Here is a 27,148-nt window from a genome sequence, read left to right as displayed (position 1 = left end):
TACATGGTTTCGAGAGAAACATTGCGACGATACGCCACTCGCAGGTCAGAGACAAATAGAAATGGAACGGAGTTTGACTCCAGTGAGTGAGAGGGTGGGGGTTGGGGGAGCAAGAGTCATGCACAGCTATCATTGCGAGCCACAATGTGCTCGTGAGTTACATTTTCGCCACGGCTGATCTAGAGAAATTCAAAACTCGAGTGACATTTAATTGACTATTACACGATTGGAAGAAAGCAGAGCTGCGGTCTTAAGGCATGCACATCATTCCTTTCCGAGTAGTACAATAGGCCCATCCAAGCGGCCTAAGTGTGAGGGCAGTTCCCAGCTCGTGCCCCTCCCCTCAAGGGGAGCTGATAAACAGATGGACGGACGGACAGACAGACAGACAGACAGACAGACAGACAGACAGACAGACAGACAGACAGACAGATAGATAGATAGATAGATAGATAGATAGATAGATAGATAGATAGATAGATAGATAGATAGATAGATAGATAGATAGATAGATAGATAGATAGATAGATAGATAGATAGATAGATAGATAGATAGATAGATAGACCCCTTCACTAGTACTCCATAAAATAACTAAGTAACATTATGTTAAACGTAGGACTGACGACGATACTGTACCTGCACGCCTATCAATAATGTAGACAGAGATGCCATTCAGAGAAAAGTCTGGACGTAATCTTGTCAGACTACTTAATTTACAGCTGTTAGAAAGTTAAGAACATTGATTCCACTTGATATTAAAATTGACTGAGCTTAATACCTTCATAATGCTATCTTATCTAAACGCCGCAGCACATATAGATTTTATCATCAGTTTGTAATCTTGCAACTCAATGTGGACCACACAATAACATTACCTGCGTCGTATAGCTGACCAGATCATCAAACAGAACGTCACCACAAGGCGTAAGTACTAATTCATATTAATAATGCTATGTGACGCAGAAATCTTTCAATATATTTTATATTACTTTTAACCAGTCATTTGTAAAGACAGATCCTTAAGTGGAGGAAGTAAGGGGAGGTACACCTTTCGCTAGTATAATTTTACTATATTTCACTTTTTTTTTTTCCTCAGAATCTGTAAGTCCTTTGGAAATAAAATACACTCTCTGTATGCCACTAAGCAATTTTAATGTTTTAAAAATATTTTAATTATGAAAATGTTTGTAGTATTTTATAGAAATGAGCAGCGTTTACAGGATAAATTACTCACATATTTTAATTTTGTTGTAGGCCTAATTCTCGTTTTGACATGTTTTTAACCCTTAAATTGGCAAATCTTGATTCTCACACTAGTTTGTTAAACCGTGTCGGACTGTAAAGAAAACAACTATCGCAATGTCCATATTTTGTATACTGTAAAATATTACAGTATTGTGAAATTTCAATTTTCCTACCTATTTTTTTTCTACTGTTCTATTAAAATTATAGCATAATAGCCTATTAACCTGTTGTATTCTATAGGATACTTTGCGAATTTAAGGGTTAATAAACGTATCTACGACATACAGTAAAACCTCTAACATATAAATTATTTACTTTTTTTTCACTGTTTTCAATTTCATACTATTTTTGTCGTAAGGATTTTGTAATACTATATAAAGTTTATTTATTCAGTTTTATAACTTATGTTTTCGTTTTATTACATTAACACGTAACACATTTTGTGCGAGATCGTGCGTATTTGCTTGCTTTCCGCACAGAACCAATACGCGGTAAGTGTAAAATACCACATTCAGTATTCCCAACGTAACACACATAACAATTTCCCTCTTCTTGCCGCTTAAGCGCCATATTCATTTTACTGCTTTAGGCTTTTAACATATTATTTTTAGAGACGTTTAACATAGTAATAATTATAAATTGGAAACTTACCACTGCAATTTCACCTAAATTGCACTGTTAATTATTGTTTTTAAATATTTGCAAAAATTAAGTAAACTCTACAACACCACTAAAGTCACTGCATTTGTAATGCAAGTAACATTAAGGAAGCCGTGAAAAAATCAACAAGATTCCAGATGCCGATGTTATTACTGCAATATGTTATATAAATAATATTGTTAAAATATTAATATGAAAAATAAATCATTACATAACCTTACCGTTTGTTTTAAGTTCGCATTTATAGACTGGGGGAAAAAAAGACAGACGTATATCACGGCCTGCTGGAATATAGTAAACACAGAAAACATTTTATAGCAACAATGTTGAAGATAGATATATTTGTTTTCCAAAGTTGCCGTCATTGGACAGAAACCAAGATGGAGATTTCATTCCAACTAATTAGAAATTCCTCTTTCAGGTATGTAATAAACGATCTTCTCACAAAATAATGTACGATACACGAGCGGTATGTTTGTTTTCATGTTCTCGGAAATTAAAAAAGCTCAACTACGTTTCGCTTTTTCAATCTTTTCCTCTAACATGAAAACATCAACATACCGCTCTTGTAACGCATATTACTATTACATATCACTTTGATAAACATGTAAGATGTGTTACGTGTTAATGTAATCAAAATAAAAAGATGAGTTATAAGACTGAACAATAAACTTCATATAATATTTTATACTTATCTGAAACAATAAAGATGAATAAGTAAATTAATTGTAGATAATAAATTACATTACTATTACTGCCATTGGGCAGAAGACTATGTATGTATGTATGTATGTATGTATGTATGTATGTATGTATGTATGTATGTATGTATGTATGTATGTATGTATGTATGTATGTATGTATGTATGTATGTATGTATGTATGTATGTATGTATGTATGTATGTATGTATGTATGTATGTATGTATGTATGTATGTATGTATGTATGTATGTATGTATGTATGTATGTATGTGTGTATGTGTGTATGTATGTATGTATGTATGTATGTGTATGTGTGTATGTATGTAAGTGTGTGTATGTATGTATGTATGTACTTGTGTGTATGTATGTATGTGTGTATGTGTGTATGTGTGTATGTATGTATGTATGTGTATGTATATGTATGTATGTGTATGTATGTATGTGTGTATATGTATGTATGTATGTATGTATGTATGTATGTATGTATGTATGTATGTATGTGTGTACGTACGTACGTGAACAATAATTATGAAATATTGCTACTAACGTCTTAAATTTTAATTTTACAAAAAAAAAGTTTTATACAAAAGCTCCTGGAAATAATAATAATAATAATAATAATAATAATAATAATAATTATAATAATAATAATATTTTATTTTCGCTGGCAGAGTTAAGGTCATAAGGCCTTCTCTTCCACTCAACCACCTTTAAACAATACAATACATCAATTTAAATTACAAATATTTACACTACACTTAAAAGGTTCTCCAGCAATATTCTTCACTACATATTTATTTAAATTTAGATAAATCTATAAGGTAAAGTAGTAACTTAATTTATGAGCTAATTTAATTTAATGAATTATAATTAATTTAATATTTGAAATAGCTAGTAAAATGATGATATTAGTGTTCGAAAAGTTAGTTGTTCAGCGTGTGACAGTAAACTTCATAATTTTTAAATAGCATTCTATATTAAAATTTACATATTCCGAATATCCATTAAATTTTATGTACGACTGTATAGAAATTTTACCCATTCACCTGTTTTATATATTTAAATCCTTATTCAATTTGTTTCGTGGAATTCAAACTTGAGATAAATAAGTATGTAAAATCGTGTTGAGTGGGCCATAAAAGTAAACAAAACACTATCACTAGCCAAATTTTACCACAGAACCATTCACAGCCAAACAATGTCCGAGACTATTACGGCTCTCACTTGATGTTAATTATTTTTTTTTCTGCATGGCCTAGTTTTAGTTCATGTCTAAACCTGAATTTGAATTGCTCACTTCATTATTGAAGGTTGCAAACATTGCACACACAAGATAGGCCTACTTACGAAAATACATACACTGTAAAGATTCGTATTTCTGTTTATATATTCCCATCACATAAGTCACTTTTCATCTGGGCTCAGTTCTTTTTTTTACGTGTGAATCGAGAAAGAAGCGGATTTCTCTTCCTTAGATCCTACATCCCATTTCGTCTCAATATCATTTTTCTTCGCCTTTCTAGTTTTCTTCTCCCTCTGGGACGACATCGGAAGGCGATATGGGATCTATCATCTTCTATTCTGTTCGGAAGCTGTCTTCGGTTGTGCTCAATTTTCTCCTTTAATCCATAAATATTTAATTCCTTACTTACATCAGCAATCCTTCATCTAATCCCTGTATCCTTTTGCAGATATGAAAGATATCCCTCATTCAACTTGTAGCAATTCTATCTCTCTTCGCTTCGAACATGTTCTATTCGAACAAAACATGGCTGTCAACTTAGTAGAAGGATTTTTACCAACTAAAAATTTAAAATTATATGATTTTTTAGTAATGTATTATTGGATACCTTCTTTCTTTTCCGTAATCCTCGATATGAAAGAAGAGGCCTTAAATGAACGAATTTTAAGGGTATATAACGACCACAAATATTATCAGAAAATGCAGGCTTTAAATTTCTAAAGTTTTATAAGAAAATGAACTCACAATTGGACAAAAATTACAAAGTAGCACAACAAGACTTATTGAAATATCTGATAGAAGGATAAAAATAGTTACTAATAATATTTTTTATAATTCACTTTTTACTTTAAATGAAATTTTCACACATATTATTTCATAACTCCACAACCATTAGAGGTAGAAATCTAAAATTTTGTATACTGTTTTAACATGCTTTATGCGAAAGGTAAACTGCAATAATGCTCATTCCTTTGAAAATAGAAAAATTAGGTCACAAAACATTATGTAAATTTTAATATATTTTATGTAGGACAAATAAAAAATTAATTGTATTAAAATAAACAACTCTACATGTCTGATAGTAGTCTACTTTTCAGAAATAAGTGTTTATTACATGCAGGAAAAATATTATAGATGTCAATGTTATGGTTACCAAATGATGTAACTCCAGAATATTTTTGTTGTTTTTTTTTCATACTTTGATCAAACTGGTTTGAAAAATATAATTAGTAACCATTTTTATACTTTTATCAGATATTTAAGTTCTAATAAGTCTTGTTGTGGTAACTTGTAATTTTTGTCCAATTGTGAGTTCATTTTCTTATAAAATTTTAGAAATTTAGAGCTTGCATTTTCTGATATGTGGTCGTTCACGTACGTATACCCTTAAGGTCAAATCTATTACTAAACTTTCTCACAAAGCATTGTTAACCTCTGTGAATTTTAAATTTTACTTTGAAATTGATTATTCTTTCGTACAGTAAGTCTTTGTCTGTAGAGGTAGCAGTCCATAAAGGTCATAAATGTATGAACATCCGTGTGTCTGTGGCTTTCTTGTTACAACTCCTACGAAAACAGCTTCAGATCAAAGCTATAACACAAACTATAGGCCTATAATTTTTATATACAGGCGAAAAAGTCCAGGTTCAATTACTAACCTTATAACTGTGTCGCAAACAGTAATAACACATTTATAAAGTCAGGTGGAACTGGACATCGTCGTATTCTTATTTTCATCAATTAAACTTTGTTACCCTACATTTCATTCAAAGTTCATGACAAGATGTAAGTTCAAAGTTAGTTTCGTCGAAACAACGGTCGGAATAAATGAATAGTACATTGTAATTAGCTCATATTTCATCATTATCCATTTTATGGAACAAACATCAAAACCGCTTGATTCACTGGCTAAAGCGTTGGTTTCCACACTGTCAGGTAACCTGGGATAGAATCGTGGAATTATTAGTGCTGGACAAAGACGTTCTTCATCGTAGCAGTCGCGGGATACTCCCATTTCTCCTACCGGCATTGTATCATTCTTCCATTAATTATACGGTGCTACCGCTATATATTACTGTATACAGAATGTTTAAAAAATACGGGGCATAATTTCAGATATGTATTTCCCACATGTAGACAATCAAAATAGTTCATTACAACATGTGTCCGGAAATGCTTTATTTCCGAGTTATGGCCTTCACAACATTGAAATTCACCGGAACGTTTTTCTTTCCGCAGGTCGTTGCCGTCAAAGGAAACATTAAGAGGGCACTCTGACAGTTCATTCCGAGGCGTAGGTTACATTCAGTGTTGTGTAGGCGTTAGACTGTGCGACATGTATTCAAATCAAGAGCTGGCAGGGATACACTTCATGTACGGTAAGGCGGACGGCAATGCTGCGCTGGCTCGTCGTTTGTACCAGGAGAGGTACCCACAGCGACAATGTCCAGATCGGAAGACATTTGTACGTCTCCATTACCGCCTGTGCGAGTATGAAAAATTTAACTCTCCTGGTTTGGGAAGGGGACGACCAAGATCTACAACTCCTGAAGTACAGGAGGAGATTCTGGAGTCTGTGAACATGACTCCTTCTATCAGCACACGAAGGGTAGCGTTGCAAGTCAATGTTCCTCATACGACTGTCTGGAGACTGTTGAAAGAGTATCAATTGTATTCTTATCATTTGCAACGTGTACAGGCCCTGTCACCAGCAGATTACCCTGCACGAGTTAGGTTCTGTCAGTGGTTCTTGCAGCAGTGTGGTGTAAATCCGAACTTTCCTGCCTTAGTATTATTTACAGATGAAGCACAGTTCACACGAGATGGCATAACAAATTTCCACAATCAGCATGTATGGGCGTATGAAAACCCACGTGAAACTGTTCCATCTCATCACCAGGTTCGGTTCTCCCTCAACATGTGGGCCGGTATCATTGGTGATCGATTAGTTGGACCCCATGTACTTGTAAACAGAATTACGGGGCAGGCGTACACAAACTTCCTGGAAAACACCATACCTCATGTTTTAGAAGACACTCCACTGATCAATCGCCAACATATTCATTTCTTGCATGATGGTGCTGCTGCACACTTCAGTCGTACGGCTCGCCGGTACTTGGATCGAAGGTTTCCTGATCAATGGATAGGTAGAGGTGGCCCAATTGCTTGGCCTCCACGCTCACCTGATCTGAACCCTCTCGATTTATACTTGTGGGGCCATTTAAAATCATTGGTTTATTCGTCTCCGGTGCCTGATTTGGAATCCCTTCGGAATCGAATTGTGGTATGTTCTGAGGACATACGCAATACTCCTGGAGTTTGGGATCGTGTTCGCAGGTCAATGGGACATCGATGTGAGGTCTGTATTCAAGCAGGAGGTGGACATTTTGAACATCTTCTGTAATGACAACGACCTGCGGAAAGAAAAACGTTCCGGTGAATTTCAATGTTGTGAAGGCCATAACTCGGAAATGAAGCATTTCCGGAAAAATGTTGTAATGAACTATTTTGATTGTCTACATGTGGGAAATACATACCTAAAATTATGCCCCGTATTTTTAAACACCCTGTATATTATTTATATACAGATATCCAATGTTCACTCTTCTTTCTGTGCCTAATGTTTTAAAGTCTTTTTCTTGTTCTCCACTCTTCTCTGTCCATCCAATCCATGTCGTTCAGTCTGCACTCTCTCATCCCTGGTTTGATCTCTTGTAACCATGAATTTCAAAGTATCCCTTTCCTTCTTTTCCCAGGTGGACACCATTCCAGCACCATTTTACGTAACCGTTTTTCTGGGATTCTTCTCACATGCCCATACCAGGTCGATTGCTTATATCTCACACAATTCAAAACAGAATTTTGAATGTTCATTTCATTTCGTATAACTGTATTTCTAATTTCTTCTAATTTCGAATGTTTCGCTGATTTTAAAAAATCCATTACCATTGTCATGAGTTTTGATGCTAGCTATTTACTACATTTGAATGTTTCAGCACCATAGAATACCATTCAACATTGCTATATATATATATATATATATATATATATATATACAGGGACATCATTTTATTTTTACTAACATTTTTAATATTAACCTGGCTATACCTTTCTATTAACGATTGAAACAGGAAACACCGTTTGCTCCCCCTTCCACGACGGAGTTCGATGATACTGGCGTAAAATACAAATCACTTTATTAGGTATAGGAGGGAAGAAAAGTGGTTCATCCATTTATGTAAACTAGGAAACATCGCAAGTTTGAGTTTGATAATTTTCATTAGGTTTTTGTTTAATCAAAATACAGTACTGTATTAACACTTAGTGTTTTACACACGAATTGAGCTATCCATTCGGAAGTATTAATTATGCAGTGTATATTGTACTGTTACAGCACATTAGCGTACTATATAGAGAATGAAGTTAAATTGAAAAATAATTATAATATGGATATTTAAACACATTTTAGAAAATGGTGGCCGTTCATTTCGATACAGGCTTCAGTTCTTTTGTGCATATTATCGCACTATAGACTATTGTACCTAATTCCAATTACCAGTTTCGTCCTTCGTACGAGTAACTCATGTTGAAATAATTCTGTACCTACTCTATAAAAGAGTACCTTACGTACTGTAAATTCAATCTTCACTTCTGCCAGATCGGAAAAGATAAAATTACTGAGAAATGCTATCTACTGTCCGTTCAAGTGGTTTTGTCGCAGGGTTGTAGAAAAGGGGGGGATCACGTGACAGTTAATTACTTAAGGAGGCCCTTTTATTTAAGTTATTTTAAACACTTGAATAATATTACGCAGACGTCCAATTCCTAACAGAAATTAATGTTTTCAGAAAGGAGCTAAGACAGCCCAGCTACTAGACTTTACAAAGGGGTGAACAGAAGCAGATGGGGGAAACCGGGATGCGACATAGGGAAACGGACGACAGTACCCGTACGAAAATATGATTCAATATTGAAAGCTCTTTCGTGACTGGAAAACGCGAACATATTTCTGAAATGTACTATACTCAGTAACTCAGTACTGCTTACGCGCCCTCGGCTCTGTGTCGTGAACGGTTGGAAGTTTACTAGTAGAAGGGGTGGGAGTGAAGTACATTCAAAAACTCAGGTACAATAAAAATTGAAGTGAAAATAAAATGATGTCCCTGTATACATATATATATATATATGTGTGTGTGTGTGTGTGTTATACTTTTTATGACATATAGGCGAAAGATCAAGAGAGTATAATGTCTGTACTATGTCCTACTCTCCGTTACTCAGGAGAAGACGAGCGGAAAGAATGTGACCTTCTTGACTATCGCTGCTGATTATTATAAACATCGCTCAGATAAGCATCCCAGTAGCCAGATTATTAATCGTACAGGAAACATGTGTAACAATGCATATGGAAGATAAAGCTAAGTTGAACAGAAGGAGACCTAATGTTTCCGCTTACTGCAGTACAAATATTGCACGTGTTGTCTTACGTTATCTGTTCACATCCCTTCCTCCTCAGTCCGCTCTCGTCTTCTCCTGAGTCACCGACAGTACAATGAATAGAAAAAGAAAGAAAAGAAGAAAGATAAGGGCCCTGCTATTACACATAAAAATATCAGATACACAGTATGGGCACAGTCTACTATATACAGTCGCGAAGCTTGGGGTATTTTTTTTGCAAATCTCGTGATAAAGCGCTCCAAGTGGTTAGCAACTAGAAACAATAGACTGTCCATGGTCGACTTTGGACTCTGTCGTATTTCTATCGAGTGCTAGCTCGTTGCGTATTTCACATTGATGCTTGTGAAATGTTCGTTATTGGTTGTAATGAAAATGTTAATGGCTAAACTATAATAATTATTGGAATAATAATATGGGACAAGGAGGAGACGTTTGTAGTGCTATAAATTGTAGCAACAGTGAGAGAAAGAGGCCAGAGTTATTCTTTTTCCGATTTCCGAAAGATTCAGAAAGATTCCTGGGTTTCCACAAGAATGCTGTGCAGAACAAAACTCTTAATTTTGAAGTTCTTTCTGACTGTTAGAATACATTATATCCTTAAATTTCACAATGAAATGTTTCAGTCCAACCGAAAGGACATTAGATACCGGTTAAAGTACTGTCACTTAGGCTGCTAAATTTCCAGAGAAATAAATGTTAGGTCTACTTTTTTTTCAGAGGATATATTTTTAATTGTAGCTATTAATTTTGTTATTATTTTTATGTGTTATTTTACTAAACACGTAGAAAAATTAAGTTTGCTTTAATGAAATTTATTGATCACGCTTTATTTTCAATTCTGGTGGGATTATTACTGCTTAGGCCTACTTTTTTTTTCAAAGAACATGTTTTTAATTATAGCTGTTAATTTTGTTGTTATTTTTATTTGTTGCTTTACTAGAGACGTAGAAAAAGTCCGTTACAATAAAATTCATTGATCACATTTTATTTCCAATTCTGGTGTGATTATTACTGCTTAACCTCATCCCACTTTGTTAACTACGTAAGCTTACAGTACAAGTACCGGTACACGTAAGTTACTCCATTAATTCATATTTCCATTATTTTTGTTGTAAAGGGAAATGCAAATTAATATTCATTGGTTTCATAGTTAATTATCGCTATAATCTTGAATGAGTGAAGCTATTATAGTAAATTTCAGTTCGTTTTGCACAAACAAAAATTATATTAACTTATTTCTTGCAGGTATCTTCGAGTTTATGGTGGAATTTAATATACTTCATTAAAATAATAAATTAACTTTATGCATTTAATATTTCAATAATGGAAGGAAGGTGTTAATTTTTCCAAAAGAACACGACAACGAAAGTGTTTGTCATTTGCTAGGCGAGAGATCAGCGATGATGAGGCGATAGTAGCGATCCTAGTGGTGGGCAACTACCCATGTTTGCATTTTTACTACATATTGAGCTTCGCGACTGTATATAGTAGACTGTGGTATGGGTTCATTATAAAAACAAGATCACATCTCCCTAAATCTTTCACATGTTCTTTACATGAACAACAAATACATAATTTCTTTCTTTTTAATCGAACAGAAAATTCTCTGGTCAATGGAGTCTTAGAGACTTCAATACCCGTTCGATGCTGAACTTTATAAGTAGGCCTACCGGTAATGTGCAAAGAAGAATAGTAATAATTCTGTATGCCGTAATTAATATCTTTGAAAAACAATGATAGGTGACATGCAGGATAGATCATTTAGTTTCTTTATTTTATGAAAAAAAAAAAATCGTTGGGAAAGAATTCGTTTTCACCTCCATTTTATCTGTTTCATTTCAAATAAAAACATGTTGAATTTTAAAATATTATTTTTAGCGTTTATAATTTCCAGACAGCTGAATTCGTAGATCCTCAATGCAAACATCCTTTAGGATAAATTTCTATAGACAAACAGATAGACAGACGGTGTTTCTCAAAACTACTTTTCCGATATCAGGTTTGCTGCAATCAGGTTTTTATGCGAAAATTTGTAAGTACAGACCTTGAAACAAAATTCAGATGGCTCAAATTTTGTTTCTGGATCTGTACATTTTTACATTATTAGACCTACAATACTTTTTCATAATGGAAAAGTAAAAACTGACGTATCGCGCATTTTTGTGTATGCATTTTGCGGAGGCACTAATATGTAAGCATGACTTATTTAGGGAAAAACTCCATGTAGGTATGTAGGTAAGTAGGCGAATGTAAAATTGTTTTTCCCTCGAAACTCATGATTTCTTAAAAAATTCCAAATAAATTTTGTCATAATTTAACATTTTCTCTATACTTCAGACAGTCATGAACAGACTTCGTTGAATTGCCACACTCAGCATGCAATCAGGTTGCCGATGTACGATAGTATAGAGGAGGTGAGCGACCGCACGGTCGCGTAGTATAAGCAGTTCATGTTAAGAGATATGACCGGTCCAAATAGATAGAGCAGCTACAGCTAATGTATACCTATGTAAGCACTTGTTTCTGCATTACTGTGGTTGGAATAGTCAAAGCTTAACATTTGTTCAGTGCAGACAAGAATTCAGTCAAACATACTACACTGAGAGTGTTGCTGTTCCAAATAATTGCCTCTGAAATACCCTTACCCCCGCAGCCAGTCTTGACCCGTTGTGGAACGTGGTTGGATGCTGTTAATTATTATGCAGAACATTACGGAAAAATAATGGAGGTAATTGATGCATTGGTAGCGCAGACAGTTCCGCTGTTGCAGCTGTAAAATCATTGCCTTCCGAACAACTATTGGAAGATATTCTGTTTATTGATTCTAATTTTAAAATCGTGTCCAAAAGCATCATACTGTTAGAATCGTCTAAACTAAAACTCTCAGAAGCCATTAATATAGTGGATAAAGTATCAGAAACCGTTATCAAAAATAACAATTCACTAATTTCAGAAAAAGTGAAATGTAAGTTGAGAAACATTATTGCTAAAAATCCTGCCTATTCACAACTACATATTATAAATGATGTACCATCAGATCACGACAAGACATCTGAAGTTGGTGTACTAAAAAGTAGTGACTTTCTGTTCTTCAAATATAGACGAATTATATCGTGTGATGTTGAACGTACATTTTCCCAAAATAAAAACTGTTTAAGTGACCATCGGAGGAGGTTCACTTTGCAGTCGCTCAAAATGTACGTAACTCTTCACTGCAATGCACATATTCAAGGATGATGTATCTTACATTAAATTTTAAGATTTAATATATCTCACTGTAAAATAATTGTGTATTTACATGTTTAGACATTTCCTACTTCAATGATCATTCATTATATTTCTTGAATGCAGAATACAGGTTTTATTCTAACCGCAGTATAGTAGTAGTAGTAGTAGTAGTAGTAGTAGTAGTAGTAGTAGTAGTAGTAGTAGTAGTAGTAGTAGTAGCTTTATTCTGCCTGGCAGAGTTAAGGCTATGAGGCCTTCTCTTCCACTCAACTAAGTTTCAATAATATACATGAGATACAAAATTTGATTACAAAACAACACAAAAGAAAATACCTTATAAATTACATAAAATATAGTAGGAAATTACAATAGACAAGATCAGTTACATAATATAAAATTACAAATTTTCAAGATCAGTTACATAATATATAAAATAAAGTAGAAAATTACACATAATCAAAATCAGTTACATAACATAAGGGGAATACACACACACACACACACACACACACACACACACACAAACACACAATTTATAAGATCTAAAATGCCCGAGACAAATTGGACGATTAATTTACTTGAGATATATTATTCAGTTAATATACTAATTGGAGAATACATATGGGTGACAAGACATAAAATGTTGATTAGCAAAGTCCTACTAAATAGCATACAAACACAAATGATTAAGTAATATATGAAGATAATAAAAAAAAATAAAAGAGAAAAAAAAAAGAAGAGAGAGGAGAGAAAAAAAATAACAACTTGGTCATTTAAGACTATTTCTAGTATACTACTCAGTGTTTACATTAGAGGCATACTCCATCCTTTGCACGCCCCCTTCTCATACAGTCTATACCGCGTACGCAGTAAACCTTGCGATTCTCGTGGCAATTCCACGAAGTCTAGTCATGAAGCAGAACATGTTACTCTCCCAAATGTGGAAGTACGTTTTATTCAATTGAGATCTTCCGTCGTTAAATTAATTTTTTTTTAACATTTACAATTTGTTGCAGGCAAACATTTCTTGAATGTTAATTTCCTTCTTATTAATTAAAGTAGGTATATAATTTCGTTACGTTATGCGGTTAGATATATCGTTGCCCTCATCATCCAGCGCAGGGAGAATTAAATGCACTAAGGCATGGGGGATGAAACATGAGTCTTGATTACATGCGTAACCGCAGACTCGAGTGGCATTTCTGAGCCCAAACTTAGCCGCACTCGCTAAAGAGAACGTTAATTAACACGGCGAACATTAATTTTATGGCCAGTCCGTTGCTTGACCTAGGTACAGCACAATGTGCACTCCACAATCGCATAGAAGAAACATATTTAGTCCAATTGTTTTGTAACTACTGTCTAAGATACAAGCACAGTCTACTATATACAGTCATGAAGCTTGAGTTTTGAGGGTGCTAGAAACAATAGACTGTGACGGTACTATTTTGCATTGCCTGTAATGAGGCGATATTAGCGATCCTAGTGGTGAGTAACTACCTAATGTTTGCATATTTACTACGTATTGAGCTTCGCGACTGTATGTACTAGACTGTGATACAAATGCAGGATAAGGTTCCATTTCAGCCCTTCTACCGTGTGGTTATGCCTAGGGACCGTATTCTGTCCCAGGGAGTACGGAGATAATGTTAGTTGTTCATTGATTATATTGACGTGTCGTCATATTTGACGAGTGGTACAGGTAGTCTACTATCCGGGAACATTTGCATCTTTTGTGTTTGATGCAGTTGACGATGTAATTATGATTCAAAACTAGACGTCAAAGACTGTTAGAAATGCATTATAGTGATAAAGACTGATACTACGATGACCTTTCCTACAATTTAAATTATTTGTTTATTTATGCTCGACCATTCCGAAATGTAGTAATTATACACCTGGTAGCAGTCCTTTAATGCATGTCATTAAAATGCACCTACTTATTAAAGTACAGGTCTTCAGCCAATCACAAGTCAGCATTGTACCGTTATATCGATTATTCTCGGATATGCAATCTACAGACAATTAGCGAAAAGTCACGGAGGCTGGAAATCCAATACTGTCGCAGAAGGTTATGTTCTGTTACTATAATAATTAGCGTTAATTGTAAATAATATTCAAATAAATTCAATTTGTCATCTCGTTTTTCAATTCTAAATCAATTTCCAGGTTATATCAGACTAATGTTCATTCTTATTCTGTGCAAAGTTCAATGACATTCTGCCTCGGAAAAAATCAATACTTTCGCGTCTACGCACATTTCACAATTCAGGTCAGTTCGCACATAACCATAAAAAGACGTAATTTTCAATACTTTCAAGTTAGAAATATGGTCGAGCATAAAAAGTCGTATGAAACTTGCCTATAATGGTAATTAAGACGCTCGTATGAAAATTATGAAACTCGCTTGCGCTCGTTTCATAAACAATCATACTTGCATCTTCATTACTACCATTATAGCCTCGTTGCATAATGTACTATTATTTATTTGATTTATTTTTCTGGTACTGGCAGAGTTAAGATCATAACGCCTTCTCTTCCACTCAGCCAGTATGAAATGCATAGAAAATCTAAATAACATCAATACAAATAATAATAATAATAATAATAATAATAATAATAATAATAATAATAATAAATTTCACGTTTCTTTTATCTGTGATATTTTATTGCTGTAGTTTATTGTAATTTTATTGCTGTAATTATTATTTATTGTTGTAGTATTGTAATGTTATTGTACGAGTATATTATATGTCACTGACACCGAGTTTGTACTGAATTGCAGTGCTACTAATAAATAAATACATATGATAATAATAATAATAATAATAATAATAATAATAATAATAATAATAATAATAATAATAATAATAATAATAATAATAATAATGAATTTCATGTTTCTTTTATCTATGACATTTTATTGCTGTAGTTTATTGTAATTTTATTGCTGTAGTTATTATTTATTGTTGTATTATTGTGATGATATTGTACAAGTATATTATATATATAACTGCCACCGGGTTTATACTCAATTGCAGTGTTAATAATTAAATACATGCAATAATAATAATAATAATAATAATAATAATAATAATAATAATAATAATAGAAGCAAAATATACGCGTTTAGTTACATGTGAGTCTAGGAATTATACAATCACAATTTAGTGTTAAATAAAACATTCGGGGTCGAAGGAATGATTAATATAATGCAAGCAAATTGATGATATTAAAAATATAAACGCAATACTACAAACGCAATACTTGAACAAATATCATGTTCTAGAGACGAAAAGCAATCTTTCTGACATTCGACTTTTGAAAGTAGCCGATGTATGATAGCTCCTTACACTATGTACACTAAAATACGCTATTTTTATTATCATGAAGAATGAAGGCTGACGTTAATCGACCATTATTTATTTTTGTGTACATAATTTACAAAATAATTAGGCTATAGTATTATGCAGTAAAATACCTTGCGTTACAATAGAGAACTCTGTGCATAAGCTTAATTGTGTAAATAATAATGGTTCATCAATATAGATCTACAGGCTTTATTATAGGTAAATAATAAAAATAGTATATTCTAGTGAACATAGTGTAAATAATCTAAATAAATATCAGTGTAGGCTAATTGTTAAAGTGCTCCACGTTATGTTCCGCTCTACTTTACGAAACAACAGTCGCATGGGTCGTCAGCAGGGGCGGCTTTCGAAGGGGGGCTGCGGAACTGCAGCACCCCCAGACATTTAAGGCTCTTATCTCCTTTTTTGTTGTGAAACACATTTATTATACGGTCTCTATTTAGCGGCTCGAATTTTTTAAAACATTTCGCTCTCAATGACATGCAAGCAATCTTTAGTGAAGTCACTTCCTCCCCTGGTGCTGCCAGAGCGAAACAAGAGACAAGGAGGGATTGGTGAAGCCACTTCCTCCCCTGGAGCTGCCAGTCTCGCCTCGGATGCTTTGCGCGTTAGTTTTACCCCTCTTCCTGCTGTTCCTGGCCGTGAATCCAGAGTTTCCTCCTCTGCAAAATTTGCAGCAGTTTGTCAGTAGCGCGCAGTTTTAAATACATTTTCTTTAATGTTGTGAGTATAACAAGTGCAACAATGTTTAATTCTGTACAATATTCAGTTCAGTACCTTAACAATTCAGGAGAAATGTGAAATTAAGTGCCCATCAGTTGAATCTCATAATGGAAAGAGCGCTAAACAAAATAGCCTACAAAGCTCGCATATTTTTTGCTAATTTATCCAGTATCCCTGCTTTCTTCTCTCGATCTCAACACAGTCTGTATTAGATTAATGTGTTTCAAAGATAATTCCATCAGCTGGGGCAAGAAGATGGATTTTTAAAACAAGAACAGTAAATGTTGTTCATAAGAAGAAGGAGCCATTGCTAGAATGTTTTCAAACCATGATGGAATCTGAAACATCTAACATCACAATAAATGAGGAAAACGCCCTGGTGCGTACTCTTGAAGATCCTGAATTCAATTTCTGGCTCAGTGTTTTTCATTTATTGATGTATCATGTAGATATATTACACAGCCAACTACAACATCGCCAGTTAGATATTTCTAAGGTTCAAATCTGCATATAAAAAATTAAATTATGGTTTATTTCACGACACTCGCAACTGCAAGGGTTATATCAGCGTCGCCGGTGTGCTGGAATTTTGTCCCACAGGATTCTTTTAAATGCCAGTAAATCTATTGACATGAGCCTGTCTCATTTAAACACATTCAAATGCAATCGAACTGGGCCGGGATCGAACCCGCAACCGACTATGCTACCGAGGCCGACTCTGCATATCAAGCTTTGTTAATGCCATACAGACAATACGGAACAGCGCACAGGTGGGTAGTGAGATCTGTGAAAATGAAAACCCTAAAAAGCGTCGTAAGGTCGAAGGGATTCAGACAAGGGTTGCGGCAGCCAAGGAAGTGTGTGACCTCATTATCACACAAGCTAACACCCGATTCCAGTTCATAGATCCTCTGATATCTTCTCTTCTGTGTCAAGAAAAATTTGAATGCTACAAACGCTCATTTTCTGAAAATGACCTAAATGTATGTGTGAAGTTTTTTCCAATGTTCGATAAAGACAAACTAAAAACGGGACTCACTGTGTTGTATCAGAGACAAGAAATCAGAAATATCAGTGACGCAGTCAAACTCTTGCAGTTTCTTCTATCTGAGAACTTGCAGGCCTCATTTTCAGAAGTTGTGGAACTACTACGCATAGCTATCACCATACCAATGACAACTTCCGAACCAGAAAGTTGCCTTTCGTGTTTGAAGAGAGTAAAATCCTATCTCAGAAACACGATGAGAGAAGAGAGACTGACCGCATTAGCTATGTTTTCCATTGTAAAGACTATGTTAAACGACATATCGGAGTTTAATGAGAATATGATTCAAAAGTTTGCAACCTACAAGACGAGGCGCATGGAACTAATCTTTAAATAAGGTTACATGGTTTATTTTTGTATGCAGCCCCCCTGAATTCAATACCCACGAGCCGCCACTGGTCGTCAGTCAAGTATTTCGCTCGCTAGATGCGCGTGCATCGTCCGCTTAAAAATTCAAGTAGCATTTAATGTTATAGGCTCCTGGGACGAACTAGGGTCCTTCATTATGCCTCATTTTTATTATCATTTGATATATCTCTGCCGACGACAGTTTCTGACACTCTGAATGGCAAAATCATCTAATCATCATCATTATTATCATTGCCCGGGCCAGGCCTGGGAAAGTCAGCTTCAGTAGGGGGCAAGGTCAAGCCTTTGACACTGCTTTGTCATGCCGCCACATCCACCCTCAGCCCACAATAGCGATCGTGCCTATAGGGCAGCGGTGACCAAAGCAGGTATCGTGACTGTATCGTGTAATCACAGACATTGAAACGGGTAAGAAAAGTTTCCTGTACACTGATGTCTGTCTCCTTCACGTACTGAAGGCAACAGTGCCGGTATCATGTCACTCTGTAAACCCTCTGCCTATACAAGCAGGAAGAATAGCTTTCTTACAGAATGGACAGTCGAATTTGTTTGCTTTTTCCATACATTCACAGTTCTTTGCCCAATTGAAAGTCTTACACTGCACACCCACAATAAAATTCTCCAATCTTTCCTATTTTCTGCCTTCCTCTTTTTATTTTTTTTTATTTTATTAGGTTGTTTTACGACGCTGTATCAACAGCTAGGATATTTAGCGTCTGAATGAAATGAAGGTGTTAATGCCGGTGAAATGAGTCCGGGGTCCAGCACCGAAAGTTACCCAGCATTTGCTCGTATTGGGTTGAGGGAAAACCCCGGAAAAAACCTCAACCAGGTAACTTGCCCCGACCGGGATTCGAACCCGGGCCACCTGGTTTCGCTGCCAGACGCGCTCACCGTTACTCCACAGGTGTGGACTCTTCCTCTTAGTCTCTATATATGCTCGACGTAACTTAATGCTATCATCTGATATCTTCTTCTGCCCGAACTCTTCTCCCGTTCACTATTCCTTCCAGTGCATCCTTTCGCAGGCAGTTTCTTCTCAGCCAGTAATCCAACCAATTCCTTTTCCTCTTCCTGATCAGTTTCATCATCATTCTTTCTTCACCCACTCTTCTTAGCACAACTTCATTTCTTATTCTGTCTATCCATTTCACACGCTCTATTCTTCTCCAGTCGACCTGGTTGGCGAGTTGGTATAGCGCTGGCCTTCAATGCCCAGGGTTGCGGGTTCGATCCCGGGCCAGGTCGGTGGCATTTAAGTGTGCTTAAATGCGATAGGCTCATGTCAGTAGATTTACTGGCATGTAAAAGAACTCCTGCGGGACAAAATTCCGGCACATCCGGCGACGCTGATATAACCTCTGCAGTTGCGAGCGTCGTTAAATAAAACATAACATGTAACAACATTCTTCTCCATATCCATATTATAAATGCTTCTACTGGGTGTTCATTTCAAAGTGTGTCATGACGTCACTGTTTTGAGTCAGCCATTTGAAGCGAGTTTCTGCTTTTATGTCAGAGAAGTTGCCTATTAATCAAGGCGTTCAATCTGAACTTGAGAACATGTACGGTATAACTTGAACGTCGTAGCAACAGATGGCAGTCTGTAAAGTCTGTGTGCTACCATAACCTCTTTCGAACTGTGTTTTGCATGGACAAGTCGTACGCAGGGTATTTGTTATCATCGGTTGTGTACGGCAACATTCCACAATACAAATCAAATACTCCATGTCCATGTTGACCGTCGTGTCAACAAATATGTAAGTAATCGTCTTAACCCTCTCCCCATATCCCGACAGTAAGAAAAAACTCACCTCAGTACGTGTTTCCAAACAGTTCACATTCCTGCCACTACCGGCGTTACCGTACGTATCGGTAAATTATCTTCAGAATGAACGCCGTACTTGCTAGGCAACTTCTCTGGCACAAAGGTAATACGCCTCTGCGGAAGTGTAGGAAAATTGAATTTTCTAGGCTCATCGGCTAGCCACATGACGGCATACAGCGAGCCATGACACATTTTGAACTGAACACCAAATAGTCGCTTGTCTTCACTTCGTCGTAATGTCCATGTTTCTGCTCCATATAATGCCACACAAAGCACTTCACTAGTATCTTCCTTAGTTATTTTTCCAGAGGTTTGCAGAAGATGCTCCTTTTTCTATTAAAAACTTCCTTTGCCACTGCTATCCTCCTTTGTATTTCCTGGCAGCAGCTCATGTTACTGCTTATAGTATACCCAAAGTATATGGAGCTCTTAAATAATTCTACTGCCTCATTTACTATTCCTAAGTTTACCTTTTTTATTTTTCTTTCTATAATCATGGTCTTCGTCTTGTTTGCATTTATCTTCATTCCATACTGCTCACAGCTGTCATTTAGCTTCAGTAGCATGTCCCTTAGAATCGTTTCCTCTTTTGCTAAAATGTCATATCATCAGCAAATCTTAGGCGCTCTGTTCTTTTTTCTACTATCACACCTCCCATGTACCTACGTGCATATTGATATTTTTTTTTAAGATCTCTTCCTTTGAAAGATAAAATTACTAGACTGTATCTCTTTCCATGTGGGTAACTATTATTAATTATCTACTAGTTATTCATTAATAATAAGTAAATAATAAAAATAATAATATTACAGGTTTGACAATTTTAATTAATTAAATGTACAGCGCTTTTCTCTTGTTATTTTAACAGAAATACGTTTTCATTATCTGCTGAAATCATAATTTAATGTAATTTAAACATCTATATATAATTTGAACTGGAAATGGAAATTACGGGAAAACGGCTGAAAGGACTTCAATAAATGAACCTCATTTTGAAGCTTGGAACACAAAATTTTTCAGAAAAGTAGTAGTTTTCAGTGAAATGTCAATTTTCCTACATCGTTTTCCTATTTTCCGAAATCCATCTTTCGTCAGTTTTGAGAACTAATTAATTGCATTTCAGAATAAAACAAAACACACACTACAATAAACAATAGACTATTACACGAAGGCCATGACCTACAGGATTGCTGACAGAGAGTTCAGATGGCTCAGATTTTTCACATCACAATGCCAATATGTCGATCTTCATTTGTGTAATTTTTTGATAACTTATAAAAAATAATTTACAGGTGTGATTCTGCGGTGTGTAATTTTCTGAGTACAGCTGTGTATTGGATATTAAAATATACAAACTTGAGGTGGTTTGATGACATTACTATTAGAAATTATTATAGTTAATGCCATGATGATTATTTTTCATTAATTATACTTATTAATGCTATATTGATGTTATGAAAGTGAAATGTTTTGGAGAGAAATATCTTAAATTAGATGTTCATTTCTATAATTTACTAAGTGGCGGGTATATACTTAATGGCGGTGTAGTGTAGACATTTATATGCGTCATTCTCTTCAGTATCGAGAGAGCGCAAAAATTTCAGTTCCTAAGGAAAGACCACAAGATATTATTTACTGATGAAATAAGAGGCCTAGAAAATTTTGTAGTCTCCTGATCATTTCAGCAAGATCGCTTAGCAGGATAGGATAAAATTATTTCACCCTCTACATTTCAAGCTCTCCATGCAGCAGCTTTACTAAGAAAGCATAGGAAACCTGGTATTTTTTTTAACTTTCGCCTACAATCCACAATGACCTGAAATAACTATTTCTTTACTCCCATATGAAAAACCCACTGGTCGTGATGCCATTGTTACTTGCATTTTCGCGTTGAAATTGAAAAATTGAAGGTGGATAGGTTCAAGAAAAAGTATTTGGCATAAAAATACCATTCAGAGGGAGTATGTTTCATTATTATAGAAGCAAATAACTTTCAAAATGTCTGCTATTCTTCATTGAAAATGAATCTGAAAAATGTTTATTTGAACGTCTAATGAACTTAGTTTGTAGCATTTGCTGCACAAGCCACTAGTTTATACAGGGACATCATTTTATTTTTACTTCAATTTTTATTGTACCTGAGTTTTTAAATGTACTTCACTCCCACCCCTTCTCTTAATGAAGTTCCAACTATCCTCCACACATATCCAAGTCCCCATATAGTAAACAGCACTGAGTTAGTGAGTATAGTACGTTCCAGAAATATGTTCGCGTTTTCCAGTGACGAAAGAGCTTTCAATATTGAATTATATTTTCGCACAGGTACTGTCCGTTTGCCTATGTCGCATCCCGATTTCCCCCACCTGCTTCTGCTCGCCCCTCTGTAAAAGCTGGGCTGTCTTACCTCTTTTCTGAAAACATTAATTTCTGTTAGGAATTGGACGTTTACGTAATATTATACAACTGTATAAAATAATTTAAATGAAAGGGCCTCGTTAAGTAATTAACTGTCACTTGATCCCCCCCTTTCTACGATCGTGAGGCATAACCATTTGGACGGACAGTAGATAGCATGTCTGAGTAATTTTATCTGTGCGGGTCAGGCAGAAGTGAAGATTGAATTTACAGTACGTAAGGTACTCTTTTATAGAGTAGGTACAGAATTATTTCAACATGAGTTACTAGTACTAAGGACGAAACTGGCAATTAGAATTAGATGCAATAGTCTATATGCGATAATATGCACAAAAGAATTGAAGTCTGTAAAGAAATGAACGGCCACCATTTTCAAAAATGTGTTTAAGTATATCCATATTATGATTATTTTTCAATTTAACTTCATTCTCTATATTGTACGCTAATGTGCTGTAGACAGTATAATATACACTGCATAATGAATGCGTCCGATTCGATAGCTCAATTCGTGAATAAAAACACTTATATTGTTAATACAGTACCGTCGACCGGGAACTGATTCTATGTGACAACAGCATATATGTGTAATAGACTGAAGTGTGTGCCATTATTAAAGCTGTTATACACCATTTCATTCTCTATATTGTACGCTAATGTGCTGTAGACGGTATAATATACACTGCATAATGAATACGTCCGAATGAATAGCTCAGTTCGTGAGTAAAAACACTCATTGTTAATACAGTACTGTATTTTATTAAACAAAAACCTATAATGAAAATTATTAAATTGAAAATCGCGATATTTCCTATTTTATGTAAATGGATGAACTACTTTTCTTCCCTCCTATACTTAGTAAAGTGATTTGTTTGTGTTTTACGGCAGTATCATCGAACTCCAGTCGTGGAAGGGGGTAGCAAACGGTGTTTCCGGTTCTCTGAAGGTATAGCCAGGTTAATATTAAAAATGTTAGTAAAAATAAAATTATGTCCCTGTATTATAATTACAAATAACCTGATTAAGACAATAATTAAATAAACAATTGTTATGAAGGATTGTCATTTTCTTTAGATACAATGGACATGGAATTAGAAGATGAACATGTAGATGTGGAAGTAAGATCCTATGAATCTCCTGTGGTTAGAACATATTGAAAAGTAGGATATACTACAAATAGAATAAAAGCAGTGGGACATGTTTCTTCCATCCGGCAGATAGTGGGTGAGTCACAACAATTTCCATTTTCCATTAGACGCGTTGTAATACACAGAGGCATTTTGATTTGCATGCTATTCGGAGCTCCTCAGTTCCGACTCCCACCACTTCCTGCATTCGTTCGATGCTCTCCGAGATTTTAAGGAAGATTTAGGGTCACCCCTAACTACCCTCACGGAACCGTCTGAGAGTATTTTTAGAACACGTGGAAATGAAATATCAATGCTTCGGCGGGGCACGCCACTCTTCATATCGTTAAAGTACTTCAGAGACTGAATACATTCTATTTTGGTGGATTTATTTCCGTTTCCTCTTTCCAAATTTCCGGAACTACAACCATGTCGATAACAGGGGCAGAGCCCTCTTTGTGCAGAGATGATTGCGACCACCATTAAAATAGAAATACTAGACAAAATAGAGAGCTGTTCGTGGAAATTCAAGTGTCCATTAAATTTGCGTTGATGTTAAAGACATTCTAGTAAAAAGCTAGTACTTGCAATCTTCTGTTTCATTTTCAGTAATCAAACAAAAACGTCTTTATTGAGAAGCTTTAAAGTCTTTACCTTGCCAGTGCTAGAGAGGGTCATAATGAAAGTCATGAGCAACCATTTGTTACAATTCCAACAATGTAACAAAAACGACTGCATGACCACAGTATAGAGAACATACAGTAAAGACACCTAAGCCATTTCGTGGGAACAAATTCTGAGTGCGCATGTCACGAAACCAGGTGTATTATCTGGAACCTCCACCAGATGGATCTCCATCTACGACAGGGCTGGCATAATTTACTATTAACTGAAAACATTCATTACTCATCTTTTAACAATTTTAAAGACATGAGGCAAAGGAATGGCAATATAACCATAATAATAATTACTTCCGTATGCAATCATCATGAAAATATTCACTAATTGACGTTCAAGTCACTGTTCGAGGCTTATGTTGGTAAAATTGATCCAAGTACAACATAATACCACAGTCTACTATATACAGTCGCGAAGCTTGAGGTGATTTTTTGCAAATCTCGCGATAAAGCGCTCCAAGCTGTTAGCAACTAGAAACAATAGACTGTGCACGGTCTACTTTGGATTTAGAGTGGACTGAGTCGTATTTCCATCGAGTGCTAGCTAGGTCGTTGCATTGATGCTCATGAAGAAAAATCCTAACGTCTATTTCTTATTTTACTTCTAGATGCAAAAAGTGGTTAATAAACAGCAGGAGGGAAGATCTAATGACAAAGAATGAAGCATATCTTTATAATAATATAAAGTTTTGCTCTCTTCATTTCGAAAACACACAATTTATGAATGAAAACAAAAATTAATTAATCTGGAATGCAGTTCCAACTTTATTTGATGTTTCAAATAAACATGTTCTGTTATTACCTGCAGCTGAGAAACAAAAGTTTTGCACTAACTCTACGTCTGTATCAGCTGATTCCTTGAATAATTGTACATTTTCAGACAACTTAGGCCTACTTTTTTTTCAAAGGATATGTTTTTAATTATACCTGTTAATTTTGTTGTTATTTTTATTTGTTACTTTACTAGAGACGTAGAAAAAGTAAGTCTGTTACAATAAAATTTATTGATGACGTTTTATTTCCAATTCTGGTGTGATTATTATTGCTTAACCTCATTCCACTTTGTTAACTACGTAAGCCTACACTACAAGTACCGGTACACGTAAGTTACTCCCATTAATTCCTATTTCCATTATTATTGTTATTATATTATTGTTGTAAAGGGAAATGCAAATTAATATTTATTGGTTTCATAATTCATTATCGCTATAATCTTGAATGAATGAAGCGATTATAGTAAATTTCCGTTCGTTTTGCACAAACAAAAATAATATTAACCTATTTCTTGCAGGTATCGAGTTTATGGTGCAATTTAATATAATTCATTAAAATAATAAATTAACTTTATCCATTTAATATTTCAATAATGGAAGGAGACCTTACTGAGCTTGAATTTAGTACCAACAACATCAAAGGTGCCGACAAGAGTTGTCCCTACTGATTCTTCTTATACTGTGGCATGACCGTAATCTACAGACTTTACATTGTGTGTTGACATATTGTAACGTCATTAGCTAGTAACACGTGATCACAGGCAATGTTTGCAAAATGGTCGACAACGATGATTCGTTTCGACAGCGTGCTGTCATTGAATTCTTTATTAAAGAGAAAAAATATTCTGCTGAAATTCACCTCAGACTTCAGCGTTCATACGGAGATGTGTGCATGGGCGCCAGCAGTGTTAGGAGATGGGTGAAACATTTCGAAGATGGGAACACGAGCATCCAAGATGAGCCTCGTAGCTGTCGCTCTCGAACTGCTTCCACGGAACGCAACAAGGAAAAAGTTGACGAGTTCTGGGATGCATTTGGTTGAATTTTTAAACCTGGACAGACCATAAATGCTATCCGCTATATTCAGACAGTTCTGAAACTCCATCATGCATTGCGCGAGAAGCGCCCTGGAAAAAGAAAGCCATCCTGCAACACGATAACGCGTGGCCTCACACTGATCGTGTCACCGTAGAGAAAATCAGAACATTTTGGTGGGAAACTCTTCCGCAATCTCCCTACAGTCCCGACTTGGCACCCTCCGACTACCGTTTTTTCGGTCCTGTAAATGTGCAGCTACGAGGCCAACGCTGGAGGACATCAGGAAAGCAGTGCGTCAGTATCTTCGGGAAGATGAAACGGATTTCTACAGCAAGGGAAATTTCAAACTTACAGAACGGCCAGAAAAATGTGCGCAAAGAAACGGAGACTATGACAGAAAAGTCTGTAGATTAAGATGTAGTACCTGGTTTGTCTAAAAAATAAAAATTAAGATTTATAAGAATAGGTTACTCATGACTTTCAGTATGACCCTCGTATTTCTGGAATAAGTGCATAAGAAAATGTGGAAAGAATCTGACAGTCCTGTGTTCAAAGCCCTAAAAATTCGTTGAATGCAGCAGTCAAACAATTTTATCGAGTCTTCCTAAACTGACTGTTTACGACGTCATGCAGAAGAGATTGAAATTCGTGCCTAATAAAATTCGACTGTTGCATGCAATCAAGCCTACACTACAAGGATTAAATTTGCTGTTAACATGCTACAAGGAATTGACGATGAACCAGGATTTCTAGACAAGGTCCTCTTCTCGGCTACATCCATATCAGCGATTATAGTACAGGGACATCATTTTATTTTTACTTCAATTTTTATTGTACCTGAGTTTTTGAATGTACTTCAATCCCACCCCTTCTACTAAGGAAGTTTCAACTCCACACAGAACCAAGACCGCAGATAGTAAGCAGTACTGAGTTAGGAATTGGAAGTTTACGTAATATTATACAGCTGTTTAATTTAACTTAAATAAAAGGGCCTCGTTAAGTAATTAACTGTCACGTGATTTTCTCCCTTTCTACAATCCTGCGGCATAACCACTTGGACGGACAGTAGATAGCATGTCTGAGTAATTTTATATTTTCGGGTCGGGCAGAAGTGAAGATTGAATTTACAGTACGTAGAGTAGGTACAGAATTATTTCAACATGAGTTACTAGTACGAAGGACGAAACTGGCAATTGGAATTAGATGCAATAGTCTATAGTGCGATAATATGCACAAAAGAACTGAAGC

General features: G+C 35.4%; 1 protein-coding gene across 2 annotated transcripts in view; it reads left to right on the top strand.

Annotated features, from left to right (window-relative positions):
* The first annotated feature begins 811 nt into the window (after positions 1–811).
* Positions 812–27,148, top strand: part of LOC138701934 (transient receptor potential channel pyrexia-like) — a 101,078-nt gene continuing 74,741 nt past the window's right edge. For both annotated transcript variants that reach the window (XM_069829306.1, XM_069829305.1), the window contains exon 1: positions 812–925. The gene's annotated coding sequence lies outside the window, so the exon portion shown is untranslated. The remainder of the gene's footprint in view (positions 926–27,148) is intronic.

The sequence above is a fragment of the Periplaneta americana genome, chromosome 6, assembly GCF_040183065.1.
Source record: "Periplaneta americana isolate PAMFEO1 chromosome 6, P.americana_PAMFEO1_priV1, whole genome shotgun sequence".
Taxonomy (NCBI): Eukaryota; Metazoa; Arthropoda; class Insecta; order Blattodea; family Blattidae; genus Periplaneta; species Periplaneta americana.
Note: the sequence above shows the minus strand (reverse complement) of the source record. Positions and strands in the feature narration are given on the sequence as shown.